Source organism: Schistocerca gregaria, chromosome 3, assembly GCF_023897955.1.
Source record: "Schistocerca gregaria isolate iqSchGreg1 chromosome 3, iqSchGreg1.2, whole genome shotgun sequence".
Taxonomy (NCBI): domain Eukaryota; kingdom Metazoa; phylum Arthropoda; class Insecta; order Orthoptera; family Acrididae; genus Schistocerca; species Schistocerca gregaria.
Genome location: NC_064922.1, coordinates 218,737,710 through 218,751,094, shown reverse-complemented (window position 1 = coordinate 218,751,094; position 13,385 = coordinate 218,737,710).

Below are 13,385 nucleotides of genomic sequence, written 5' to 3'. Positions count from 1 at the left end.
GGTTTCATATGTGGTGAGAAGAAGTTTCAGTCACTGCAGCAAAACCTGTTCGAGAACTTTGGCCATGGTGGGTAAGAGGGTGATGAGCTGGTGATTTTCTGGTTGAGTTAAATCTCTGTCCAGTTTGGGAACTGGCATGACCTTGCTATCTTCCAGTGGAATGGAAAGTTGCTCATACAAAGGTAAGTGTTGAAAATATTTTTAAAGAAGAACAACGGCTTGCACGTTAACTGCTTCAGATGGGAATTTGTAATGCCATTCGGTTTCATCGCCGACTGAGTGCCCAGGTGTTGGAAGATCTTCCTTCTTTTGGTGGGTGTAGTTGACGGTGTGTCAGCCTGACGTCAGATGGTTGAAACTCTCGCAGCCGTTGGTGTGCCCCGTCAGTTCTAGCGTTGTTGTCATTGATGTCCAGAGCGTTTTGGCTTCTGTAGGACTCTGTGAAAATTTCCGCCCTCACTTGTAGGGACCTGGAGTATGCACTTTGGCGGACGAGAGGTTTTCAGAGCCTATACGAGTGACTATTCATCACGAGACTGACGTATGAGGTTGGCTGTCCTGTCCTGTCCTGACCTGTCCTCGCGATGATTGAACTCGCGATATCGTAACTTGTGGGAAAGGCGTCTAATCACAAGTGTTTCTGTCGGGTTTAGGTTGAGCTCCCAGCGTTTCCAGGCTCTGTTTTTCAGTTATTTTAGATCCTGAAGCAAGGGAGAGATATTGTGTTGTCTCCAGGTGACCCGCAATGATTTGATTGAACTTCAGAATGCCCTATGTAGTTTGCTGCTGAGAGTGGGAGTCACTGCAGCGATGTTATCTGTGGTGGAGACGTCTCGGTTCGTCGCACGTTGTTGTTGAGCCATGTGCTGTAATGGTACCAGCTGTAAGTGGCTGTCCAGGATGTCACAGATGGTGCACAACTGAGGCAATGATACTGACTGCTGGATTGTCATCTGAGTTAAATCCGTTTCTGTGGTGAAATGAAGGTTCAGGCTCAAACTTTTCATCATGGAAATGTCTAGGACATTAGGTCTATGGTTGGGGTTGGTATGGATATACACTGGCTCATTGGGACCAAAGGTGTTAACCTCAAGGTGTCCTTCCAGTGCATACAACTTCTTGGCAATTGAGCCATGTGCCCTACACTAAGATCGTTGCCAAGAAGTATATGTGGAAGTCACCAAACAACGCTGTAAAATTATCCTCTTTGCACATCCTAAGGGATCTGAGGCAGTATATGACGTCATGTGCAGTGGAAATAACGATCGCTGTTGCTTAAAGTGTTGGTAGTTGGGGCAAGGCGACTGGATCATGAGAGTTCACTGAGCCACCTCACGTTATTGTCCAAATTGGTGTGATAGTCCAGTAGATTCCAAAGCCTGAATGGTATGTCAGTTAGAGATGTGTTTCTGTGGGGAAGTGTATGTCAACATGTTGAAAGGATAAGAATTCAGGTTCTGGCTTCTTGGTATCGACACCATTCACATTGTTTGCACAGAGTGTGCAGTTTGCAGTCGTTGAAGGTCTATGGGCCATGGCTTGAGGCAATGACTTTCATTGCTCCGTTGAAGAGGTTGGATGCTGGGGCACAGAATTTCTGGAATCTATCATTTGTGGCGGTTAGGATGTTTCTCTCTGTAATGTCACCAGGAGGGCAATGATGCTGGACGTAGTTGACGGAAGATCGTCGTTATTGGTAGACACCTGCTCCAGCTGTTGGGTGCTTGCACGTCTTATTCCTCTGGCTTATGTGTTGGTCTGAGTGGTGGACATACAAACTCACACCTTCCGTGGAAGAGAAGGTAAGTTCGACATGTCGTTCACTGCTGTTGAAACTGGTAGTGATGCTTAGGTAGCTTGTTGAGCCCTCTGCCTATGTGCTTGACCCTGTGCATTGTTTGTCTGGAGAGCCTTTTAAAATGGACTACACCTACTTCCTATGGCAGTTGATGCACGTTGGTATTTGGTTTGAGGACATAGAGTAGTTTTGTGCTAGATGGTGGCCTCCACATTTTACACATCTCGCTGGAAGACGCAGTAATTTTTTTTTATGTCATCGGTCTACTGTCTGGTTTGATGCGGCCCGCCACAAATTCCTTTCCTCTGCTAACCTCTTCATCTCAGAGTAGCACTTGCAACCTACGTCGTCAATTATTTGCTTGACGTAATCCAATCTCTGTCTTCCTCTGCAGTTTTTGCCTCTACAGCTCCCTCTAGTACCGTGGAAGTCAGTCCCTCATGTCTTAGCAGATGTCCTATCATCCTGTCCCTTCTCCTTATCAGTGTTTTCCACATATTCCTTTCCTCACCGATTCTGCGTAGAACCTCCTCATTCTTTACCTTATCAGTCCACCTAATTTTCAACATTCGTCTGTAGCACCACATCTCAAATGCTTCGAGTCTCTTCTGTTCCGGTTTTCCCACAGTCCATGTTTCACTACCATACAATGCTGTACTCCAGACGTACATCCTCAGAAATTTCTTCCTCAAATTAAGGCCGGTATTTGATATTAGTTGACTTCTCTTGGTCAGAAATTCCTTTTTTACCATAACGAGCCTCCTTTTGATGTCCTCCTTGCTCCGTTCGTCATTTGTTATTTTACTGCGTACGTAGCAGAATTCCTTAACTCCATTGACTTCGTAACCATCGATCTTAATGTTTAGCTTCTCGCTGTTCTGATTTCTACTACTTCTCATTACCTTCGTCTTTCTCCGATTTACTCTCAAACCATACTGTGTACTCATTAATTAGCATCCCTTTTAGTCCTGTTATGGATACAACACACTGGTCACACAAGATCTTTGTCAGCAGTGCCCTTTGTGGGCCCACTGGACTTTTTCCAGTCCTCTACTGATTAACCAAAACGTACAATTAGATTTACTTCTGATGTATGCAAAGTAAACATACTATTTTATATGCTTACTGAAACGTCCCCTTAGAACAATTATACACAACTGTGCTTAAACTGACACAAAATATTTTTAGCGCAACGCAATCTGACTTTCAATAATCCCTACAAAACAATGGCCCTGACTAACGTTAACCTATACCTTTCACAAATCACTTACCTCACCAAAAATCTTCGTTACTCGAACTAATGCAATACAGCGAGCGCCACTACTGCGAGCTAAGTGAAAGATTCATACTATGGACGGCACTAACTACTGATAGGCATAGTAAGCGAATGAAAGATTTTAATAGAGAACAAACAATGTATTTACCTTAATAGTCATAATATATGTATCAGTTCATGACATCCAGTCTTACAAATTTCAAAACGCCGCCATCTCTCCCCCACATCCACCACTGCTGGCGGCTCACCTCCAACTGCGCAACGCTACGCGCTGTATCCAGCTGCCCAACACCACAATGGCGAGTATTACAACAATGCCAACCAGCCACTGACTGCACACAGCACAGCCAGTGATTTTCATACAGAGCGCTACGTGGCGTTACCTAAAGAGCCTACTTACATTACTTCCTGACTCATCCAGGTCATGCGTGGGAATAGCTTTCGCAACTGACACTTCCTATCAGCACCTTGCCATTTGTTAGACATATTGATGCAGATACGTGTGGCAAGGCCTATCTTTGCTGTTTATAGGTGTCCACGCAACCGCGAACAGTCACTCAGCACCTGTTTGAAATGCAGCCTTGAAGTGTGAGATAAGCCAAAATCAGCTGTGACCACCAACAAGTTAGTGTGTCTGCGAGTTGCACTCCGTTGAGCCGGACCCGCTTATTATTGAAACGCATTCCTTTGAGTATCTATCTTGTCGACACACGCCGAAGTAGTCGGTTGCGGTAATTGCCCTGTTTTCAGCAAAACAGTGCTGCAGTAAGTCACTTAAAAATGGCACAATAACAACACAAGCAAAATTTTAATAATTCCTGTAAATGTACAAGTACAAAACAAATGAAAATTACCAATTAATAAAAATAACACAGTTGTGGAAATACGTCTTTTCAAATGAAGAATCGCGGCGGCTGTTTAACGAAATATTATTCTAACAATTGGTTAGCAGCTCATAGCTGCATCCTCAGGTATACATCACAGCAGAAGAAAAAGTGTCGGAGGTCAGTAAAACTCGTTCAGAGAGGGGTCTTCACCAAATGTATAACTTTTTGCAGAACTCTCACTGCATGAGTTCTACTTATGTCCGCAATTATTTTTTTCTATTGAGATGTATGAGCTGCGAAACCAATGGTTTTTATTTATATAACCTTTACGAAACAAAGCAGGCTCTCTCCTCAGTGTACATCATGGAAACCAAAAATACGAAAATCCTTAACTCTATTTGGAAATAACGTTCCATCAGGTAATAACATGTGCTGGTGTACTATTTCATGGTCACCGTCCCTTACATGTATGCTCCTCCTCTGCCAACGAATTTTCCCCGATCTGAGATATGGATCCCGCTGTTTCGTTGAACAAGTTACGCCCGGTTTGCTGCCATTGGAGTGGGAAGAAGTTGTTTACCAGGGGTTTTTTGCCGCATGGCAAATGGTAGTCACATCGCAGCAAAATGACACTTGCCACTTCTATGTGAAACTTGTTCTCTCCTACAAAATGATACATTTACTGATCCTGCAAGTTATCTCAATAAATTTGTATATTATTCCTAAGTTACTACGCTCTTTTAACTCATCCTGAATTATTCACAACTTAAATATGTAGACCTCCTAATATTTACGAACACCACACAGACAGAACCACACGTCTCAGGACGGCAAGAACAGGAGGAAAGACCGGGAACTGCTTACGGTGGTTTCATTTGCGATTCTTCATGCAATTCTACAACCAGTCAATAGAGTGTAACACCGACAACAACATCATGTGTTTCCAGGTACGCTAACTTGCAGACACTACACTCTGCTCTATAATATTTAACCTACTTCATTATATTTGTATGTTATTGACTGAATGTAAAAAATGCTAAAGTTGCAGAGAAAATTTACCGAGCGTACATTCATTGAAGTCCCAAATCGATCTTAAATTGCTTCCAATAGGCTTCTTAAACCAATTAAGTGAATATCTGCTTTAAAAAATAGTATGAAGGATAAACCACATTACTGTGAAGGATTTTTGTTTTCCTGCTCGATAACTGTGACATATTTATTCACATGGTCGAAGTTTCTGGGAAGAATATAATGTTTGTAATAATGAGAGTGTGAATCTCGTTAGTAACTCTGAAGTAGACTCTAAATGCTCTCCACCTGATTGTTTATTGAATTAAAGTTAAGACATTGTGGCAGCAGTAACCTTACACTTACATAGATCAGCGTCAGCAGCACAAGACAATTATATCTGTAGTGTGAATAATGGTTTCTGGTTTGTTTTAGAATTTACGTGAAATGTCGGAGAATCTGACATTGTATAGCGATTTACAAACTGGTTAGCACAACTCTTCGAAAAGTGTTAATATGAACAATTCCTCGTAAGCATATTTATCGTTTTATTATTTACTAGTTACTAAATAAGATACTGTCGTTTTCGCTGGTTGAATGCTTCCAGCTCTCTTCCTACATTGTTCTAATCCTCTCATTCCTACGAACCTATTACAACTCTTTATATTCCCGTTTCCATATTCCATTATTTGTTCACTCCTACTACTTTCCCTCGTGTAATATCTGGTTAACTACTTACGGATATCTTATTAGACGTCCCTCTAACATTTCCGCGCGTCTAGTAAAGTGAAATATTTCCTCTTCTACTTCTATTAGTACGCCTTTATTTCGTACACAGTTTGTCAAATGTAGTTTGCAGCAGTTTTCGATACCATGCTTTCACATTTTGCTGATATCTACTTCAACAGATTTCCGAGTATTGGAATTTCAGTTCTAAATATTTGCAAGTTCCGCATGAACACGTACACTTTCAGAAATTTCTTTCTCAATTCCGCATATCACATCAGGTAAACGCCTTTGCCGAAAAAAACTGCCATCACCTTTGCGAATCTGCTTGTGATACACGCCTCGCTTAAATTATCAAACGCAATTATGTTTCCCAAGCAAGAGGTTTCTCTCACTTTTACGAAGCACTGGCTCGGTACTAATCTTTATATTACGCAAATCATTATTCTCATTTGTGGTACCTGTACGCGTATCCTCCAGCCCCTTACAGAATACGTAAATCGTTACTTTCAACATATTTACTGAGTCTTCCCTAAATTTCGGAAGTAAATTTACTTCGACACCGAACCTTAGGATTGTTATTTGTTAATTTTTCGTCGAACAGTTTCTTTGCCTGCCTTTATTGCTTCTCAGAGGTGCGAGTTGTACCGCTGTGCTGATAGTCCGCACCCATGCTTTACAGCCTTCGTAGCTTGAACAAGTAGTTATCGACTCCTACTTTATAAACTTCAAATTGGATTTTGTAGATACTGTACGTTTTTGGTCAGCGCAACCAACGATCTTTTACCTTCAGTGAACAGCCTGTTGTGCTTTACTTTGCTGAAAGCATTCTGTAGGATCACAAACGCAATTTACTTATATTTTTCTTCTAACTTTTGTTCCATAATTGAGTTCCAAAGCGATATTTTCTCGAGAAAAATGCATAGTTAAAAAATATTAAACCAGACCTGTTTAGTAATTGGGAGCAAAGTTTGTCTGAGATGTGACACTTCTTAGCCACGAGGTGCCATTTTCTAACTCTTGTTTAACTTCAATTGCTTTTAACAGTTGTGTCTTCCGATCCATCAGCGACTACACACGCGATATAATAGCACCCGTACTTCTACAGAAAACTATAGTGGCAAACCATCATACTGAAACTAGATAATTTGTCGCAAGTCAAAGCCTAGAGTCAATACTGGAAATCATCCTCCAAGAATGTTCGATATCTTTCACCATATAAGGATCCATCGAATAAGACTGAGCCATTATCATAAATTATTACACACTAGTCATTCACATCCGACTGACGGTGATGTTCATCTTGGCGTAACCAACGTGGGTTTTCCACACTCCAATCATGGAATTAATTCACCGTGACTCATGAAGGTCAACTCGTCATAGAAAATGTATCGAGCAAAGGAATTAGGCTCTCTCTGTGTTTGATGAAGTGAAAACTGTCTAAATAAAACTTGGTTGTGGATATCTTGTGATAGAGAGAGGTATGAAGTGGATGATAATGTTCTCCGTTATGGTACGACATTCGGCCAAGATCAAACTGACGTTGTCGAATCAAAGCTTAATGACCGTTTGCGACGTGAGAGTCAGGATGCACTGCAGACAGTGTCGCATTTTTGTTAGTCTCTCCAGCAGTTATTAGTCGACGGTCGGTTTGTTGTGTTTGTGCGTATCCCTCGGTGCAGACGTGTCGAATAACCCGGCAAAAAGGTGCACACGTTCGCAACTTGTTTGATATGAATAGAATAAAAAGGTTTACAGCCTTTTTTAATGAAGGTAAACAATTTTTATTTTCTCTTCTACCGTAGAAGGAATGAGGCTTCACATTCGATCAAAGAGCTCTGCCGAAGCTTAGAACTGATGACCTGTATGAACAAGTCTTCCAGCCCTGAGAAGATAATGTACCACAGTTGAAGACTGTGAGGAACCAACTGGAAGGTAAACAGTATGTATTCCAGCCCTTGTGATTCAGCATTTAGTTAGGGAATTAACTGAGGCAACTGTTTCATGGTATGAGACACTGCGATCTTAACTGAAGACACATGAGGTTACACGAAATTTTCTTGAACAGGCAGCAGCATGACTTTACGAAAAGTGATTTTTATTTATGGAAAACGAAGAGCGTAACTCTATGTTCCGAATTTAGGTTAAAGGAACTGGAAGAGGCTATAAAAATTAAATGGGTTCAGATAAAGAAATTGGAGGTGAGGTGCAAACACAAATACCAAGCAGAAGTAAACAGAAGACAAATATTGTAAAAGGCTGGAATAAGTCCCAAGGTTTTGGTGAAAGTAAAACTGCCAAGATTGCTGGTCAATAACTTTGTCGCTGATACCGTTTAAAACGTCCTTATCGTTTTTTTTACTATATACATTATGTTGTTGTTAACATGATCCATGATCTCAGGGAGATGGGTCATGACTCTCTGCTGCAACATAAAAGGCACCGTCGACGTTTTTTGCTTTAAGACACTTCTTGCCGCCAGTTTAGTAGTGGAGATGCGTTAATGTTGGTGACAACGTAGTCGTATATTACAGCGGCTCTTTACGCACTGGGGCGCACGCATATCTGGCGACCTTCCCGGTGTCCACTAGCGGAAAAAATGCGTGGATTTGGTCCTCCTCCAGGACGAGATGGAAGCGGCAGCTACTGCCGGCCTGTTCTACCTAGTCCATGTACTGCTGCTACCCTGCTGTCAACCTCCAATGTACCTCACTTCCGATTTAAGCGCAGTATTTGGGGCCATAGTGGCCGAGCGGTTCTAGGAGCTTCACTCTGGCATCACGCGACAGCTACCGTCGCAGGTTCGAATCCTGCCTAGGGCATGGATGTGTGTGATGTCCTTAGGTTAGTTAGGTTTAAGCAGTTCTAAGTTCTAAGGGGATTTATGACCTCAGACGTTCTCCCATAGTGCTCAGAGGCATTTGTACAAATTTTAAGCACAGCATTTGCGGTTTCATCATAAGCTGAGGGTTCATGATCGCTGATCGTAATCGATATATAACTTTAAGTGTACAACGAACTTTCCGCTAAAACTCTGAAACTAGTGCCCGTAGAATCAAGGGATTTATGTGGTGTGGTAGCCCTCGATCCCCATCGAATAATAACGATCTGGTTTTTATCTGAAGAGCGTGCACCTATCGATATAAGGGCTAGGAAGTTTGGCCCTCTAAAACTCTACACAGTATTCTAGATAATTCGAGAGAATTCGTGAACATTTCAGAAAGTGCGAGTGTATTTGAAAGCGTTTCACAACATTCGACAATCTTTTTGAATTTTCCACAACGATCCGGGGTTTTCTGGAATCTTCGTGAATAGTCTGAAATATTGTGGAAGCTTCCACAATGTTCGGGATCTTCCCGGAAGATCCCAAATCATTGCGGAGCATGCCAGAACACTCTCTAATGTTGTTGAATGTTATGGAACATTGCATTCCATTCGAAGCCTATTTGGTATGTTCTGCAATTCACCACTATCGGGGAGGCATAACCACTGATAGTGCTATACAAGGTCTTTCAGAAGTGATCGTTAATACTCAAGGATATTACAAGAATAATCATTCGAAACAAAAAAGCCAAATAAAAACGGGGTCTAAACCGCGTACTTTGAGAATTAAAAGCAATTCTTGATCTTCGATACTGTGAAACAAATTTCTTCTTCTGAAAGCTCTTTGCTTTCCATATTTTGGGTGGTGGTAGTATGGACTAAAATAACAAAAAAGTCCAGTAAACATAGGCATTAAAAGGCATAACTTAAGCGATATAAACACTTGTTCATCTTCGCTATTTCGAAAAACAACTCGCCTAAGGAACAAGTGCTCATAACTTATAAGATATGCATTGTCGAATACATGTTTACCAGACTTTTTTCGTGTTCTTGTCCGTTCTACCACTTCCCAAAATATGGGAAGCAAAGAGCTTGCAGTAGAAGAGTTGTCTCACATTATCGAAGATCAAGAAATTCTCATAGCTCTTAAAGTATGCTTTTTAGACCCCATGTTTACTTAAATGTTTTGTTGCGAATGATCATTCCTGTTATATCTTTGAATATTGAGCAACACTTCTAAACTCCCGGTATAAAGCAAGACCCGTCGTGAGTTATCATTGTCGGAAGAGGGAGGAACTGAAATACTAGTGCAGTATGTAAATTAAGACAAACTGTGAAGTGTGAGTAGTCAAAGTGATACCGTGTACGAATGTAAATCTAAAATAAAGTGTGAAATGTGTGTGAAGTGTATTTGTTAGTAGAAATTTGATTTCATTTATGTTTTAGACAATGTCCAATTGTAAGTGAGTAGGCGATACTGCCATTTATGAATAAAAAAGCGTAAAAAACAAAAAACCAAAAAACCAAACAGACGAAGAGCGGGAATCACGTTCAAACTCCCAATGAAGAATAGTGACCACCGTGACAACGAAGAACAACGAAACGAATGGACTGAAGAATACAGAAATGTCCATTAACCTTATTATAGATGACTATAAACTCAAGGCAGCCATGAAAATATCACTCTAAAAGAGCGCGGACGAGGAAACGTAAACAGTCCAACCCAGCAATTGAAGCATTCCACGAAACAAAGCCGACGAAACAATATAATAAACAGAAACACGTCGTGATCGGAAGAATGAATAACATCTGCCAATTTAGCAAACGCAAAAATTTCAGTATAGAAACGCTAGGATTATGTAGCATGAATTGAAAAAATCGGTTACCACCCCTGGAATCACCTCCACAGGAATTTTTACATCACATGACCAGCGAAACTCCATAAGCACAACACTTTCTTCAAAATATAAAATAGTATAACGCTTGGTTCCATATGACTTTTTACTGTGTAACTTCGACCAACACCAACAGAAATTAAATCGACCCAGTTTTTCCCATCTAAGGATAGATCTATCACAACATTGGATCATTACTACCACCACCCAACGAAGACCGTAAATTTGTGCAAGTAGATTTCATCAAAAATAAGAATAGGACAATTATCAACAATACACAGATATCAGTGCATTAAGATTAGAAGTTCTCCGAGATATACTGAGGAATTAGACAAATACAGTTAACAGGTTCGCATATTCAAAACAGCACTAGATAGAAAGATTTGTGATGACTATAAAGTTATAATTCGAGCCGAGAAAATACCACCTGGAGAACACGAACGTCGATTTAATGCAATTCAGATAGACGATGTCGCCATCGTAATTGTAAACAATGAAAATAAACGGTCACATAATTGTTCAACGAGGAAGAGAAGGACTGCAACGCACTGCGGAGACACACCGTTCAAATGATGCCCTTTGGCATCCATAGATATTTGTGCACTCAGAGGACGGATATCATTTTAATGTGGCGTCGAAAAAAAAATCACTTCATAAGAGTTCTAAGCTTATCGGTTAACACAATGAAACGTACAGTCACATTCTTCTATTCCAACAGTTCCTGGTAGACATGTATTCAAAGATAGAAGCGGAACTGATCTTTGCATAAGAATGAATCAGAAGAAACTATGCTAGGAAGAATACATCTACCTTCGAGATGCAATCGGAAACATTGACCATACTGGAACAATGATAATGTTGCCCTCGTGAGACATAGGAAGTCCGGTAGGCACGCACAGATACACTCAAGCTGCCATAAACTACATAAGAAAATATGGACGACCTAAACTCTTTACGATATTCACATGCAACTCGTCGTGGACAGAAATCAAAGAACAACTAAGGTAGGGCAAGCCCCCGTGCATCGATATGACACAACAGTCTGAGTTTTCCGGCCAAAACAAATAAGATTTACCCAAGTCATCACAAATATGACATTTTAGCGACAGGTACTGGATGTATACAGCCGAATGCGAAAAACGAGGACTGCCTCACACACGCAATTTTACGAATATGGCTACACTATAGAATTCATTCCTCGGATATCAACAAAATCATCCAAACTAAATTTCCCAAACCGCAAGATGATCCAGTAGACATGGTCGTGAAAAACATGATTTATTGACCATGCGGCTCATTGAACTGTAGTTCGCCAAGTGTGAGTAACGGAAAATTCTCAAAACAATACTTAACGACACAAATATCTGAATCGATGACTATCCCAGATACAGAAGACGATAACCAAAAAAGATTGCTTCGGATCAAACAAGCGAATATGAAGCAGCGTCGAACCGGAAATACATAATCAATGGCTAGTACCATACAACACACTACTTTCCAAAATGTTCCTAGCAGAAATAAACGCTGAAGACTTTAATTCAGTGAAATCCATCAAATACGCCTGTAAGTATGTAAACAAAGGCAGTGACACTGCAGCATTTCTAACACCCAAGGACAGAAAACAACAAAACGGAAAGGACAGGATCCTCATATACCAAATGGCAAGGTACGTCAACAGTAACGAAGCAGTGTGGCGGATTTTCGGTTTTCCCACACACGGACGTGAATCAACTGTACAATATTTAGTGGTACGTTTGGAGAATTTACATAGAGTTTACTTCACGGAAGACAGCGTCAGAAAAATTGCAATGGAACCACCTCAGAACATATCATTAACAGCTTTTTACTAATTATACGTAACAGATCAATTTATGATATATAGCGTGTTCAGAAGCATTCTTGAATGGCGGTGAGAGAATTGCATGGTGTGCGAAGAAACAATTTCGATACCTTGCTCAATTTACTGTTTTTAAATCTGTTCTCATTTTAGTTGGGTGTTTGTTAGTGGGCATTAAGTGGTCAGAAAATGTGCAACGAAATATTTATTCTTCAGCGCTCTGATAAGTACTATATATCCAGTTTCAAGTTCCTACAGGTTTGCCCAATGCATAGTGACTGACATCTTTCGGATGTGATCCGTATATGCGTGATCTGCTGAACTTCTCTGTGGGTGCTTCTTCCTGCATTCTCTTTTTTCCTTCGTTGTTGCGTTGTTGTGTCTATTATTCATTTTATTTAACGTCTCTGTTCATTCAACGTGTTGCCTGTTATGTGAGCTGTACTTCTGTTGTACGCGACTACTCTTACATGCACAGGAAGGTCTCAGAAAAATTTATGGTGTTTGCGTCATCATTTCCAGAACAGATAAGCATGCGGCAGAGAACGGATATTTTGAAACGAACTGTGCGTACCGCAAAATATAGTTGTGAGATATTTCATCGCAACGAATGTACGTTACAGATAATTCCTTAACACGTCAACAGGGCTCATGGTAGCATCATTTATATGCAGACGACAAATTATCAACCTAGAGCACAGTTAAGATAATTCCCCAGTAACTAAATATGTAGAGAAACGAGGTAATTACCGCAACAGACATTAACTATTGCAAGTCTATTGTTGTCAGAATAATTATTTCTTATAGCATGTTCACTTTTTAGAGAGCTGAATATAATTACCCTTTGATAATGACACAAAGGTGCTGAAAAGTGTTTGCGCATTTGTTAACAACATCTGTCTGCATAAACGGCGTAGCTGAATTCTCATAATGAATAACAAAAGCAAATTGCCATCCAAGTATCACATCTTGAATTTCGCAATAAAACAAAAAAGAATATTTTCTACTCATTAGTGAAAGTGTTTCAGTTACCGAAATCAGATTACAAGTACTGCCCAGTGTGAAAAATTTAGTATTTATTTATAAATAATGACTGAGTAGTGAGAAAGCACCAAGGGAAAAGCCTTAACTCTGGGGATGTTCATGTACATCTTAATGTTACGTTAATAAAAATTTTAATTCCACTTTTGTTTTG